Genomic DNA, 16493 nt, shown 5'->3' on the forward strand with positions numbered 1-16493 from the left:
CACCCTGAGGTCCCAGCTGGCTTCTGCCTGCCATAAGGTCTTAGTCTATTCCCTGCCACCATGAAGTCATGGTTGGCTCCTGCCCACCATAAATCTTAATTGTCTCCAGCCTGTCTAAAGTCTTAGTTTGATCCAGTCCACCATGAAGTCCTAGTAGGCTTCTGCCTGCCATAAAGTATTTTCCTTCACACCATGAAGTTTTAGCTCCTACCCACCAATAATTCTTAGATGATTCTTGTTTGCCTTAAAGTATTTGTCCTTTCCTGTACAATAGGGAGTTGGAGTTCCTGCACACCATGGCGTCTAAGTTCCTGCCCACCATGGAGCCGTAGTCTCTTCCTGACCACCATGGACTTTTAATCAGTTCCTGTCAGTTCCTGCCTGTCATAAAGTCCCAGTCTGATCCTGTCCACCCTGAAGTCTTAGCTGGCTTCTGTATGCCATAAAGTTTTAGTCCATTCCATGCCACCATGAGATCTTAGTTGTCTCCTGCCTGTCATAAATTCTTTGTCTGATCTGGTCCACCATGAAGTCTTAGTTGGCTTCTGCCTTGCATAAAGTCTTAGTCTATTCCTTCACACCATAAAGTCTTAGCTCCTGCCTACCATGAAGCCTTAGTGGCATAGCCTGCCATGAAGTCCTTGTCCTTTTCTGTCCAATATGGAGTTGGAGTTCCTGCACACTATAGCGTCCCAGTTCCTGACCATGGTAAAGCCTTAGTCCCTACCTGACCACTGTGGAGTTTTAATCAGTTCCTGCCGATAATGGAGTCTTAGTTGGTTCCCAACCACAAATGAGCCTTCATTGGATTTTATTCAACATAAGGTCTTTGATTTTGCCAACAGTAGTGTCTTAAGCTGCGTACACACTTCCAATTTTTATCGTTCAAAATGAACGACGAACGAACGACGAACGATCGATTGGGCAAAAATCGTTCGTAAAAAAAGTAACCAACGATGCCGATGAACAAGGAAAGTCGTTGGATTGAACGACCGGACCGGCGGATCGGATTGGACGACGATCGTTGACCATCGTTCGTGTGTACGATCGTTCGTTGATCGTCCATGGTCTGAGCATGCGTGACGAACGAACGTTCGTTCACTTCCTGGCGTGCACGTCACTCCCTGTATCGCTCAAACGATCGTATCTATTGTGTGTACAATATCTACGAACGATCGTGTCGTTATCTGTATGTGCAGTATAGGTGCTATACGATCGTTCGTAGATATCGTGCAGGATCGTTCATCGTTCGTTTAACAACGATAATAATTGGAAGTGTGTACGTAGCTTAAGTCTATTTTCATCCTCCATAAAATCCTATTTGGCTTTTGCCCACCATGGAGACCTTTTCTGCCTCTTTCTGCTAACTATGTAGCCTCAGCCTTTGTGCTTCAGGTCTGAACATGCTGACTCTTGCTTCATTCACATAATGTCAACAGGAAGACTGCAATCCCCTCTTGTGGTGGGGAAGTAACTGTCACAACAAAAGTGATGGGCTAGGAATTTAACTGCAAATATCTAGCCAGTGAATCCCTGAGAGACATGGAAATCTGTGAGATGTGTACTACCAGGAACATCAATTTTAGGTACAGTGACCTTTCAAATTACTAATAACGTGACTATAGAATTTGGTGGTATATGATCCATTTTGTAATCTTTCCAGTAAGGAAAATTGTGGGATAAATCAACTATTATAATCTTGAATTTCTTGGAGGCCCCTATAAGAGTCAGTGCTTTTATTTTCTTATCTCCATGAAAAATCATTTGAAATAAATGAAATATCCATCATATCCAACCTTTTGCAGAAAGAGAGACTCTAGTCTGACCGCTGATATGAAGCAGCACGCTAAGCATCTTTGCTGTGAAATATTGACACCATTTAATGGATTCCACATCTATGTTCTACATTTATCCCTATCACAATCAAACATTGTCAGTTTGGTGGATTAGTATTCTCACATACCATCAGGGAGTTATAGAGCCAGTACAGGGGCTCATATATCAAATGTTTTTGGCCACAAGCGAAAGCTGATACACAGTTGGCTCTGGTAGCTCCTGTGGTTGTCTATCATCATTGCAAAGCAACAAAACAAAAACAAGTGGAATGTAGCCATGGTTCCAAATTTTTTATCTATTGTTTGTTGTTTAAAAGAGAGTTGTTTTAAAAGTTGTTAAATCAGTGGTCCCCAACCTTTTGGAGCTCCCGGACCACCAAATCTACGGACTCCGGACCACGCATGCGCGGGTGTCCTTTAAATGAGTGATGTCATGATGCTAGAACCCGTCCAGAGACACAACCTGCTGAATGCCCTAAGCCTGCAATGCATACGGGAGACATGGTCTGCGGCTCTGAATGGTGCGCACCCCCAAGGGGGGTTCTTTACCTAACCCAACTGCGTGGTGCACTAGTGGGTCGCAGACTGGCGGTTGGGGACCCCTGGTTTAGATGGAGCAGAATCGCAGCCCATGCTAAGGCACTAAAAACAACTCCCAGAAGCCACGTGAATGCATACACTGAGGTTTCCTATGGGGATGAAGTTTGAGGTACTGTGGGAGGTAGCAGAAAAAATGGACTTATTCCTTCAGTTTGAAAACAGGCTGATAATCAGTGTGCAAATCAGGGATTGGGATTAGGTGAAAATGCAATAATAACTCTACACCTTTCACACCAGGCAGTACTAATGGGACACAAGCACTGCTTGTAGAAGATTACACATGTATGCAGAGATAACTAGTTATCCAGGAAGTAGGAAGCCTGCTGGGTAAGCCAGTCCTCATTTATGGAAGCCACACCTACAGTGCAGTTTTAGGAACAGTTTAGAGAGACCTTAAAAGCCTCCGTTACTAAAAATTATCAGTAATGGAAAGTTGTATGGTTCTTCTACTCAGATTCATAGTTCAGCTTTATTGTACAGAGAACCACTTAAAGCTGAACTCTTACTTTTCCTAATGTAGAATGGGTTCCACAGAATGGACTTTAGAAGCAGGTGTATTAATTTCACCTAATTCCCTGCCTAATGGACAAACAATACAGAATAACCAAAAAGTATCAAAAGAAAATCTACATAGATTGTTTGTTGAGGGGGGCAGATCTGTGGATATTTTCAAGGGTGCTTCTGTTGTAATCCTTAAAGATGAATTGCTCCAAACAGACTACTGCTAGAAAATGTGTGACTAGGAGACTTTTATGATCCTCTTGTACTCTTGTACCTGACCCGCCCAAGGGCATAATGCTCCAGATGGGGGGGACTGGGTTACTTGACCCATCTGTCTGAAACCAGGCAGGTCATGTTACTTGCAGGACGGCCGAAACCAGCCCACCAAGTACTAAGTTGGGAGCTCCCCAGAATGACTCCCACTTATTGAGAACGCCTGACCAGAGGCTCCCCCATAAGACTACCTGCACCCTACATTCTAAGTGAACCCCACAAAAACACACTAGTGATGTGACGAGGACATCTCTCATTTACTGGTGAACTGGTTTTAGCTAGTCAAAAAAAAAGATAACTGCTCATAAAACCAGAATGTGTGCAAATATAATATGAAGATATGTTATTTGCAGATGTGATTCCATAGAATAGAAAAACGATTGAAAGGGAGGTATAACAATAAATTTAAAAAATTTGACATCATATTCTACATACATAATTTACAGTGGACTCACTAGGCAGTTGTGCGCTCAATTAGGTATGTTGTCAATTAACGTGTTAAAAAAAAACGCATACTTGTGTGTTTCAGCCTATTATAACTGCTCCTCACGCCTCCCAGAACTGTGATATATGATCATAATTAATTCTGTTCAGGATTCCTGGCAGCACAATTTTTTTTTATTATCTTGTAAATCTGGGAAGAGATGGAATGACCATAAAATCATTTATAGGGCTTCTTTGGGACAATAGAATTTAAACTCCAAGTTGTCTAGTCGGCCGGTTGGAAGAAGATTTGGTGTATCTGGAAGTTGAATGGATGGTAATTGGAATAAACTTTGGCTTCTTACTTGAATTTGGGAAATTTACATTTGGCACTTTTGGCACACTTCTATTTCTATAATTACTGATGTTTATTGGGATCATTTATTATCTGTCTTTGTATGTACAATCGCTTTTATGAGCCGTGTGTGCCAATCGTTTCCAGTATCTAGCAATTACTGTTTATTATTATTTGGTGGGTGATTGGTATAAAAAATTTGTTTATTTATAATGCATTATTAGGAAGTTTCAGGTTTTTATTGTGCATGGATTGTTGCAAATGGCCTTGCTGCACTGTTAACCGATGTAATTCTGGAATCCCATAATTTTCAGCAAGTTAGGATAGTCACTTGCCTAAACTCATACAGCTTTGGTTCCATGTGCTGAACTTGTAAAAAACACCTTTTATTTTCTCCTTCCCATAATATAGGGTGCAGGGGCTTTGTAAAGCAGCAAGGAAGAACTCTTCTTGGATTTCAGTACAGCAGAGCCAGTGTTTCGTCAAGCCCAAGTTAGGAACTTGCTAGATTCCTGGCAGATCAACAGGTAGTTTTCTGTGCATTGAGCATTTTAGAAGATGCGAAACGCAGGGAAATAGGCATGCAGTGCAGAGATGGACTAAATGGGCCTGATTTATTTATTCTGTACAAAACTCAAGAAGACTATCATGGGTTAACCCAGAATGGATTTTCTAAAAATCATTTGCTATTAGATACCAATTTTCTTTAGTGCTGGACCAGATCCATTGCGGGTTTGATGGACTAACTACGTTCTCCTATGAAAGTCTATCTTCTCCAGTCTTAGAGAGTTTTAATAGATCAAGCACAATTCATCCCAGACATACATCCCAATGATTACATGTTCTAAGGCAGAGTAATAAGAATTTCACAATATGTTGACATCCATGAATAATAATAATAATAATAATAATAAGTTGTTTTACCTTGATCTGGAAACTGCCAGTAGATTGCCGGAAATATTTGCCACTTAATGTGGTCTTAAATCTATTAATTTCTAGCTATCTATTTTCTTTAAAAATAAGTGGGAAATAGGCAAGGAGACTGGTGAAAACCCAAAAGTTATATTTTAAATGTCATAAGATGCTGAAAAACGTGTTTGTAAACTCCATGGAAGTTGCCCAGTTCCTAATACAATTTACCATGGAACATTCTGCTAATTCATTAGGACATAGTGATTCTTTTTATTGACCCAACCACTCTGGAGCAGTTAATTGTTAAGTTCTGTTTATTAATCAACTGATAAGGGCATTCTTTTTGTTGATATTCCTTGGCACTCTGTTTAATAAGTGGTTACAGTGAACAGCTTACTTTGAAGCTTAATGAATGTAGGCTTTGGGTTTATTCAGAGAAAAGAGAACTTATTCGCAGGACTAAAACTGACTGATGTTTTTATTCATTAAAACATTGCTTATTTTATATAGAATTGTTATTTCTGGTAAATATTACTCTTAAAACTGCAGAGTAGTTTTATATGTCCGCGTTACTCCAAGTTTAACATTACATGTTCTATTAGAACAGAACAATGTTATGTTGAAATAGCACTCATGTTATTATGTATACCATTGTCGGCACTTCCCAACCATTAAACAAATTCATTTGCTTTGCATTTTAACATTTACTGTGTTTTTAGGTGGAATTTGCATCAGTTATATTCTTTATGTTAAATGGGTCCTTGCCAAGTGATGTGTAGGTGGAACAGTTCCAGGTACTTTTTTACCTATAACAATGATCACATTACTCTCTCTGCAGAAAGACAGAGTCATCTTTGCTTAGACATCACCTGGGGTTATCTGATGCTGGTTCTGATATGGCAAAATCATGTCAATCCAGTGCCTGTTCGGTTAAGGTGCAAAGCTGTCATGTTCCTGCTGCAGCCTCTAATATGTTGTTACAATTTTGCAAAACTTTATAGTAGACCAAAAGGACAGGAAACATTTCCTACTGCTTGCAGCAGACTGGTGGATAGGTTAGGGCTGAAAAAACTTTCAGGTCTTCAGGTAACCCCACAGCTCATTACCGTGGTGCTCAGTAGAAAGAATTTCTCTTATTTTATTGGCCAGTGGGAAGAATATCACCCTTACAGATTACTTGGCAGGTTGTGTCTAAAGGCCATTGCCGCAGACTACCGAAATTTTCACCAGTTGGCGACTGCTGAGTTAAACCTACCTGAAAGGTCCAAGCTGCTCATTGCTCAAGGAAACCCTAGCTTTGGAGTAACCCTGGTTGAGGAAACCCTGGGTTAAGGGTATTTTATTTTAAAGTGTTCTTTATTGAATGTTTTATATATGGCCAACATATTCTGTAAAACAAGCTCCCCCTTCTTTAAGGTTTGGGCATAAAATTCTTTGTGCCCATACACTTATTTCTTCGGGTGGGTAGGGCGTTTTCTAGTTAAATGAGTGACTTCAAGATTATCCCTACTCATAAACCACTATTTTTGGGTGACAGTTTGTGTGGAAGAGGCCCTGTGCCTTAACGTTGCGAACCCATGCCTGGGCCTGATATGGACAAGATGAGTGAAACACATCCCCTGATCCTATCTTTCCTGACCACTCAGGCCTGGGAAAGGTACCAAAGGTATGGTTCTGCAGTGTGTTGCAAGCCTGGGGTATTTTAATTTTTTTCTGCAGCAAACAGTATTAAAATGAGTTAAAAACAGTGTTAAACATTTGAAAAAAAAATAAAACAAATACATATTTATATTGTTTTTGCAACCTGACTGCATTCCAAGAAATATACAGAAAAGCTGAATTTCAGTAGTGCAAATCTTGATTTTCATTTTGGTTAAACTTCACTTTGAATTTCCCTTAGTAGCAGAGGTTAAGAATGTTTGCATATTATTTGTCCCTATTTGTGTATACAGATCACAGAGGAAGAGATTATCACTTGTATCATAGCAGCTAACATTAATTTCAACTTAAGTTGCCAGAATCCAATAAACCGGATACGTTAAATGTGCCAGGCTGGGCAGCTCAGCGCTTAGTTTTACAGCAATAATTAAAAAACCCACCGTCCTGACTCATTAATGTTTATGCTAAGACTCTTATGTAAAAGATTTATAGCAGTTGTTTTTTCTATTAACTATATAAAGACATTTTAGATATATTTGCTGCTTGGCATGAATAAATATTCTGTTAGCACCTACAATTATAAAAAATTCATGGGCTTAAAAATTGGTGCTTCAGGGCCTCTTTTAGGAAACCCGATAAAAGCAAAGGGGTTTGGTTACCTATTTTGAAAGCCTTTTTTATTACCTATAATATTATTTTTTATCATATATGGCATATTGGATTGGAACATGTAATCTTTGATGTAGCCAGCGGATGGCGGACTAGTCTCCTTCTCATGTATTTAGCTATTGCAACTGTCAGCTGTGCTGGAATAAGTCATCATAGTGTGCAAATCAAGCTTCAAATGCCATGTCTTGGAAATTCGTTGTAATGTGAAGGACTTGTACTGACACCTATTTATTTATATACTGGTATGTATAAAGCGCCCTAAAAGCCCACAGTCATATCGCTAACTGTCCCTCAAAAAGGCTCACAATCCAATGTGCCTACCATAGTCATATGTAATCACACAGTCTAAGGCCAATTTTAGAAGGTACATTAATATAACTGCATGTTTTTGGGATGTGGGAGGAAACCCAAACAATCAATACAAATTCCTTGCAGGTAGTGCCTTGGCCAAGATTTAATCCTGGGACCCTAGTGCTTGCAATGGCCAGAGTACTAGCCACTAAACCAACCGTGCTGCCTCCTACTTTGGAGTATTGTGTTCCAGATCTGTGGAATATCATTAGGCATTAGTCCTTCCGCAAAGCACTGAGGCATTGACCTTCACATATAGTTCCCTTTTCCTTCTTTGTGTTGCCTTTTCTATTTTTTCAGTTCTTCAATTTTTTATTGTGTATTTTAGACACATTCAGAATGTTATAAATGATTAAAATGTTGTTGATTGCCAAAATTTTAAAACATTTATTATTGTGTGATGGTTTTGACTTTTTGTAGCAGACCAATATGGTTTTTTTAGCTACATTGATTTTGCTGGTTCTTGCGATGGGTTGGTATATAGGAATCTAGAGATTGTACAATATTTACTTATGACTAAGGTCAGGAGTGGGCAAAACAAGTTAACAGTTGTATGGTTTTTTGCCCTGTATGTGCTTACAAAAATGTGTACCATTTATTTGTTGTTTGTCATTATCACCAGGACAAATAAAATGATGGATCTCACCAGAAAGGGCTTAGACATCAACAAAACCTGTGTTTCCCATCCTTCCTTGCTTTATCCAAAGAAAGAAAATGGCTATAATCCTCATTAGGGCATATTTATAATATGCCCCAATATACCAGTGGTAAATCTTTTAAAACAAATGCCCCTTGAAAATTCAACTAGTCCTTTTTATGTATCCATCAGCATTTGTTGAAATTAAAAAATTCCCCTTCTCTTCTCTCCTGTCACCCAAACCGAGGTTTTCATTCTCCTATTTTCAATGTTATCTTTTATTTTAGATAACAGTAATTTATTTTAACTTGAAATAAACTTTGCTTAACCGCTGGCACCTTTACCAAAACTAAATAAGTAATTACAGCAAACATTTGCAAACCAGACTGGCAAAAATATACCTGTCTGGATAACCGGTCGATATAGGGCAAATATTGAAATGCCGAAGATAAGGAATTTCAGGAAAAACCAAATCAGGTGCCCTTTATGCAGGGTAACCTTACCTAGTCTAGTCGGGGGGTGTTGGCTCGGCGTAAATATTAGGTTTACTAAATATTAGGTATTATTAAGTTTCACCAGAATCAGATGGATATAAATCTATAAATAGGTTAAGCCATATCAGGAACTTGAAGAACAGACAATTTCTTATGTATATTTAAAAATTAAACTTGCGAAGATCTTTGAGTTGTCAAAGTTGTCATAAAAATCATGTCAATGAAAATAAGTAAAGCAAGCAGTAAAATGGCAGATGGAATGATGAATCAGCTCTACATTAGCATAACACCAACCTAACTAGTCTTGCTTTCAACCTGACTTTCCATGGTACCGAGGTCCTTTTGTGGACTAGTTGTGACCAGTGTGTGCAAGAAAACCTTTCAAAGGGAAACCAAAGGATTCTCTTACTTATAAAATGACAAGTTGCTTGGCTGTACTACAATAAATATATTGTAATACAAATTAGATCAGCTAGAACCCTCAATATGCCTGGATACTGCCAACCACAACACTTATATGACTTATATGATAAAAAATGGACATATGTGCACTATATGGCCAATATCATATTCATTTGTGGACAGCTGACCATAACATTCTCATGTTAGATATTCTATTCTGACCCATTGGCAGTATATATGTAGCATTTCTCCAAAATATCAGAAATGTCTTTGTAGGAATTTGTGTCCTTCAGCATTTGTGAGATTAAGCAATGAGGATGGACAAGGCACCTTGGCTCACATTGGTGTTTAGGTTCATCTCAGAAGGGTTCAGTTGGGTTGAGGTCAGGGATTTGTGCAGGTCTCTCGAATTTCTATGTAGAGCTAACTTTATGCACGGTGTAATGCTGGAACCAAAATGGACCTTCCCCAAACTATTATTAGAACATTGAAGTTCACAGTTGTTGGAAATGTCTTTGTGGGCTGTATTGACAGTCCTCCCATATTGGATACATTTGGAATAATTTGAAGGAATGCCTACATACTTTTGGCCAGTAATGGTGTCCTTGTTATTTGTGTTGCAAGTTCTTATCCTACTGCAGCTTCTGATCATAAAAGTTTTATATGTGGCACCTTCATGGTCAGAGAGCATGGCTTGTTAATCCTAGATAGGTGACAAGACATGGAGGGTTCCATATGTCTTTGATTTATAGCTAACAACGACAGCAGAAGCAGCCACAAAGGCTTGAGGGATTTTTCAATTATCCTAAATCTCATTGACTGGTCAGAGCCAAGCAGACCCCTAATATATTTAGTGTTTATACACAGAGAGGGTTCCAGTTTCACGAAATTGCAGTAAGATGCTAAGGGCTCATGTGAATGAGAACTAAGTGGCTGCTGATTAGAGTTCACATAACCCATTCGAATGGCAGATATCAAGGGATCACATGACTCCTTTTTCAGTAGCCGCTTGTTCACTTTGACATATTTATTGCACATGTCATCTCAGCATTTCATAGTAAAGCATATTCTCCATGCTTTCGCTTACAACTAAAATATAACATCCATTAATTGTTCTTGACATTGTAATGGTCATTTTTTATTTATTTATTTTCAAAAGAGCTGCCGATCTCATACATACTGCTAATCCCTAGTAAACGTGAAACATGAGATAGCACTAACCGTCCGCTCAATATAATATATGCAGGACAGCTGCAATGGTGATCACATGGTCTTGGGTCTGTAATGGCATTTCCAGAATTAAGCACAGGACGATTTTCAGTAATCAGAGCCAGGCCCTATTACAAGGAGCAGCTCTGTTCAAATAAACAAGACAGCTCGTAAAAAGGGTTTATATGTGGACTTTTACAGCAGACGGTAGCATTTTCTAGTTAAATGGCTGTATTAGAGAGGAATGCACACTTGGGACGTTGGGCAGATATGATTTCTTTAAAAGCTCAGATTGATTTTTCTGAACAGCGTCTTAAAGGTAACATATCACATGCCTTTATATTAGAGGGAAATATGTTATTCCAGAGGACACTTTAGTTCACAGAAACAGGTGGGCACCCATCTTCTGAAAATATTTTGTCACTTATATAGTACCTAAATCAAGCATTTTTCTGTTTAGGACCCAAAGCAACATGCAAGATCGGGAATTTTTACTTCTCTCTGGTTTTCTCATGCGTTTGGGTAGATCAGGGTGTTGAAGTTAAAAATTTCAAAAAGAAGCAAACCAATGACAGCCCATAATTATATATCTTTATTACATTCTGTTTCCTAAATTTGTGCCATGCAATGTCCATTCTTCTTATTTGATATGTCACATGTCAGACTGATTTGAACTAGTGTCTTTGAGTTCTTTACTTTTATACATGTAACATGGTGGCTCAGTGGTTAGCACTTTGCAGGTCCCAGTCTTGAATCTTGGCCATGACACTATCTGCATGGAGTTTGCAGGTTCTCCCTGTGTGGGTTTCCTCAGAGTACTTCAGTTTCCTCCCACATTCCAAAAACTTACAGTTAGGTTAATTGGCTTGCCCTCAGATTTGACTTTACACTGTGTTAATGATATATGACTATGGTAGGACATTAGACTGTGAGCCATTTGCACAAATATGGAATATTGGAAATATGGAATATTATTAATACAAATTGTGGGAGATAATCTTCAAAACACACTTCCTTCAGAGAGCTACTTCAGACACTTGACCACAAGTCATCACAGCATTACATGCAAAAAACTCAAAATGTAATCAGAAAATCTATGAGACCTGCTCCCAGCTTACAGGCTGGACACAGCACAGCCTTTGCAGCTGGCTCACCTGGCTCACCTGGCCCACCTGGCCTCAGGCTGCAACTCCCCCCGTCTTAAAGGCAGGTGCCTTTTTAATATCAGAGGCCAGGTGCTTCCTAGCCAACCTAAGTATCTGGCCTGGAAAACATAGGAGTGCCTGGCCTACCAGGATCCAAAATAAAGGGCTGCAGTTCTGCCATAGCCATATCCAACCCTTTTTCAGGGAAACCTGAGGTTTATGATACCAGATACCCCCTGAATTTGGCATCATATTATTTATTGTGCTACAATATTTAATTATTCTTCCATGGTTCTTTAATAGGTTATTTAGAGATCCAGCATATATATATTAAAAAAATTGCCAACATAATGACTTGTCATCTGTATTTATTACTGATTATCGCTTGTCTTGTCAATTAACCTTGTGAATGTAGCCATTGTTTCCTGTAATGAAGGCGGGTAATGCATAGCTGCAAGAAGCTGTAAAGTGGCAGCACAGCGGAGATGGTATCTCTTTGTGTACCCAGATGGTGGTTTTTGGCAGGTTGACAGCATGAGTTGTACAATAGTGTTGCTCTGAGCTATGTATAAGCAGTATTATTAAATAAAAAAAATGTTACAGTGATAATCTCAGTAAAGCTGACAAGTGCTATATAAATTGTGACATCTTTAACTGTCTGCAGGGCCAGGATGAGAGTGAAGAACTGGCTTGGCATATATTAGGGCAGCTCCGAGCACATCATCTATGACTAGCAATCTTCACCCAAATTCTTGTTTCTGCAAGTTGCCATCGGACATTGGTGACAGCTTCCCTTGGATTCTTTATAATATTGGACATATACAAGTAATACAGCTGTAAGAACAAATCTTTTATTATAGTCCTACACTGTCACTGTGCAATTTGTAAGAAACCTACCATTGGAACATAGGGGGGGAAAAGAGGCAGTTGGGTGATTGAAGCAAATTACCAACCAAATCAAAATATTATTTTGGAATGGAGCATATTATTAAAGAAACATTGTACACTTGCCCATGAATGACAGTTGAATGACAGTTCCTTATCAAATGGCACCCCTCAACCTCCTCTTGCTTAATTTACCCCTACAGTGAGAATACCCTGCAGTTTTGAGAATGGGGAAGCATATAAAGGTCTCCTGTTGAGGGTTCCCAAGTTTGGACTGACTCTTTTACTTAGTCTAGGTAGGTTCAAACTAGGTAGGTTGCCAAAATAGTTGAGACCATGGAAGGGAAATGATATGTGAGTAATAGATGACATATAATATTAGGGTAGGGGTTCATTTAGTAGAGACCTTGGACCTGATTTATTAAAGCTTTCCAAGACAGGAGAAGATTGGATAATCCAGCAAACCTGGAATGGATTTCTTAACGTGATTTGCAATTTTCTAGCAAATGTTTTCAATCCTAGACTAGATCCCTTCCAGGTTTACTGGATCACCCATATTCTTTCAAGATATCTATCTTATCCAGTCTTAGAGAGCTTTAACCTCCCTAGAGGTAACCCCGAGTGTGACTCAGGGTAGAAAAAAGTTGCTAAAGGTGCTAACCCCGAGTCACACTCGGTGTAGGTAAATCTATGGGAAGGTTAATAAATAGAGTGCTTACCTGATCCGCCGGCGTCCCGTGCCATCCAGCACCGCAATCTCCGTCTTCTTTCTTCTTCCTCTGGCTGGCTTCTGCACCCAATGAGTCACTCGGTGGCGTGTGTACGTTGCCGGCGGGGCGGGAAATTCAAAATCTATTCGTATTGCATTCAATACAAAATAACTGTATTGAATGCAACACATTGGATTTATATGTCTAAAAGCAGTACATTGTTTTCAAGAACATTTATTTTACAGTATATATAATAGTATGAGTATAATGTGTTTTTTTTTTTAATTTTTAAAAATTTCAAAAAAATCATTTTTTTTGAATATATAGATTTTTTAATTACTCAAATTATTGTTTTTACATGATTTTGTGTTTCAAACTTTATTATACTCATACTATTATATTATACTGTAAAATACATTTTCATGAAAAACAATTTACCACTTTTAGACATATAAAATTGGAAAGAAATGAACCGCTAGGGAGGTTAATACATCAGGCCCAGTGTCACTTTAGTGGACAGCCTCTCCTAAACCCCTTCACCTCAGGCAGAATAACTGCAGGAATTTTTATCAGCTTTTCCCAAAACAATTTATAACACAAGGCAAAGGAAGATCAGATGGATTGCAGCACTGTTCAGTTGGAAACAGAGGAAAAAAAGTGCGTCTGTACAAAGTCTTGATGTCTGTTAAATCTCTGGCTTTAGAAAGGTCTCTACTTTGGCCCCGAAACTCAGCGATATAAAATAAAAGATATCGAATGCAACACTTAAACAACATTTTACCTTTATCTATTTTATATCTTATTATTTTACCATATCTACCCTTATAGTAGATTTGGGGCCCAGAAAAGAAAGGACCTGTGAATCCCAGATGGATTTAGGTAATTAGAAATACTAATATATACTAATACTAATATAGTACACTAATACTAATTCTTTAAAGGTTAAAGTTTTTCCATTTTCATTTTTTGTTAACATTCTTTATTAATGAAAAAAGTTTAAAAACATACATATGAAACAAACAATCAACACAGAAAAAAGAACCACGTGATAGTCCAATAACCAACAGCCATTTCCATTTTTACTATAAAAATGATGCACGGTAGTGATAGAAACAAACTACCAACTGAAAAAGCCTCAAAAATTTAAACATCATTTTTATGGAAACCATAAAAAGTTATTAGGTAAACGGATGCGTGCAATAACTGCAAAATGTGGTCAGGGCACGGAGATTTGTTACTGTTGAGAGTGAACGTTTTAAAAATTGGCTGTATTCTTCTTGGATTTATTAGACAAAAAAATCAGCAGTCTTGGAAAATATCCCTCCCCCCAGCTTTGCCACTTACTGAGACATTCCAGCTAATAAAAAAATTCTGCAATCAGTTTTAAAGGTCACCACCTTTCTATAAAATGTATTCTTTTTTTTATGGAATTGCTTGGTTTTTTTAAGCTACTGTGCAGTGTGGCTTTCATGCCCTGAAAATGGAGATTCCAGTTCTCTAAGGCTGATATTATTATTTATTTATAATATGTCCCTGAACTCTGACCGACCTTGTGTCCCCAACCTGTACTTGTACTTGACATCGCCAAAGTAAAGGGAAGGCGAGACGGTACCATTGGGATAAAAGCGAAGGGTTGAATTTCTGAAATATATCTGTCAAAACTAGTGGAATTACTCTTTGCTCTTCTACATGTAACACTGCACTACTTTTATGTTTCCTATCAGCTGACATCTTCACCTGCTCCTCTTGCAAGTTTGGGATTTTGGCCATCTCCATTGGCGGGGTTGGATTGTTGTAACTCCCATGCATGCTCATTGTAGTTCATTGATTCCCTCCCATCAGCTATACCGTGCATGCCCAGATCAGTGTACAATATAGAGAAGATTGCAAACAGGCTATTTGTTTTATTGCTTACACAATTTTTTATTTTTAAAATGTATTTCCACTTTTAAGACTGATGCCTTTGTTGAGAAACACCATGACCACATCACATCCCTCCCCAACGAGGCCACTAGATTGTCAGAAGTGCACACATGCCACAGAGATATTTCTCTATTACAGTACAACCCTTAATGAGTTTACTTTCCTTGTCATTTCCCACCGAACTGTAAGATGAAACCAGCAATTGAAAATCTGAAGTAGTCTACGGTAGTAGCTGTTCCTATGCACGGCAGCTGTGTACAATGGATGTGCCCTTGGAAGGAGCCCAGAGAGAGGAGAGCAACAGGGTTTATGTCATTTGGAAAATGGGTGAATGAAAAAGAACAATTAGTCCTCCTACCATGAAATTCTAGGTTTCCTTGTTTATCCTTACTCTCTATTATTGCTTTGCTTTGTGTCAGTGTGTCATTTGTGTCCTACTGAGTGTACTTTAGTCTGTAACTAATTATATAGCACACATCCAAAGATGTTACAAATGGGCCTTTCCTGAGACCATGAGAGCTATGCAAGGATAAAATAATGTTTGTAAACTTGGAATTTCAGGAGATTTGTGTATTATGTATTATGTATATATCTTTATCGCTCTCTCTGCTTCTCTATTTCTGGCTCACAATCTCTATATATTTCTTCCTTTCTCTCTCTTTATATTGCTCTCTCTATCTCTCTCTTATAATTGCTCTGTTTTTTTCTCTCTCTCTTTCCCTCTCTCCCCCCCTCCCCCTCCCTCTCTCTCTTCCCCCTCTCCCCCCCTCTCTCCTCTCTCTCCCCCCTCTCTCTCCATCTCTCTCTCTCCCTCTCCCTCTTTCTTCCCCGCCCCCCTCTCTTTCTCATCCCTGTATCTCTCTCTATTTGTATTTTCTAACCACTCTTAGCTTGCAAGTCATAAAACATAGTTGACAGTAATACAAATGGCATTACTTTTTGGATTATTATTATTTGCTCTTTGTTTTATCATATTAATATTTCAGCAGGTTCACTTTTTGTTCACTGATTTTGGCATTGGCGTTAGAGATGATTTTTATTTGAGAATGGAATTCCAGCTGCTGATTATATAACATGCAGAACAACTCATGTGACATTCAGCTTAGTTATTTATGAATGTGAGTGGGGAAGCTGATAGTTTCTTAACACCAAATAATAAAACCTTGATTTCCTTATTACTTTGTGTAGAACAAGCAAAGCCAATAATACTTTTCTAGTTAAGTTATAATATTAGATTATTTTTAATGGAGTGTACAGTGTGCTACAATTATATGCTGAACAAATAAATAAGTTAAATTATTAGTTAGCTCCAGCCAAGCAGGTAAAATGGATCACCATGTGCCACTATGTAGCAGATCCATACCCTACCCTATATCCTTGTCTTGGGATTTTCTGTCACTCTGAACAATGCTGGAGTATTTAAAAGAATGATCTTAAAAAATGGTCTTGTTTTTGTTTGCCATAAAACAGCCCCCATCTGTCTACTTATTATTCACCATGCAATTACACT

The 16493-nt window shown here is 38.5% G+C and overlaps 1 protein-coding gene across 3 annotated transcripts in view; it reads left to right on the plus strand.

Annotated features, from left to right (window-relative positions):
• The window catches only part of GHR (growth hormone receptor), a 270221-nt gene that overhangs the window by 84944 nt on the left and 168784 nt on the right, over positions 1-16493 (plus strand). The gene's annotated exons all lie outside the window — the stretch shown is intronic.

Source organism: Pyxicephalus adspersus, chromosome 6 (assembly GCF_032062135.1).
Source record: "Pyxicephalus adspersus chromosome 6, UCB_Pads_2.0, whole genome shotgun sequence".
Taxonomy (NCBI): Eukaryota; Metazoa; Chordata; class Amphibia; order Anura; family Pyxicephalidae; genus Pyxicephalus; species Pyxicephalus adspersus.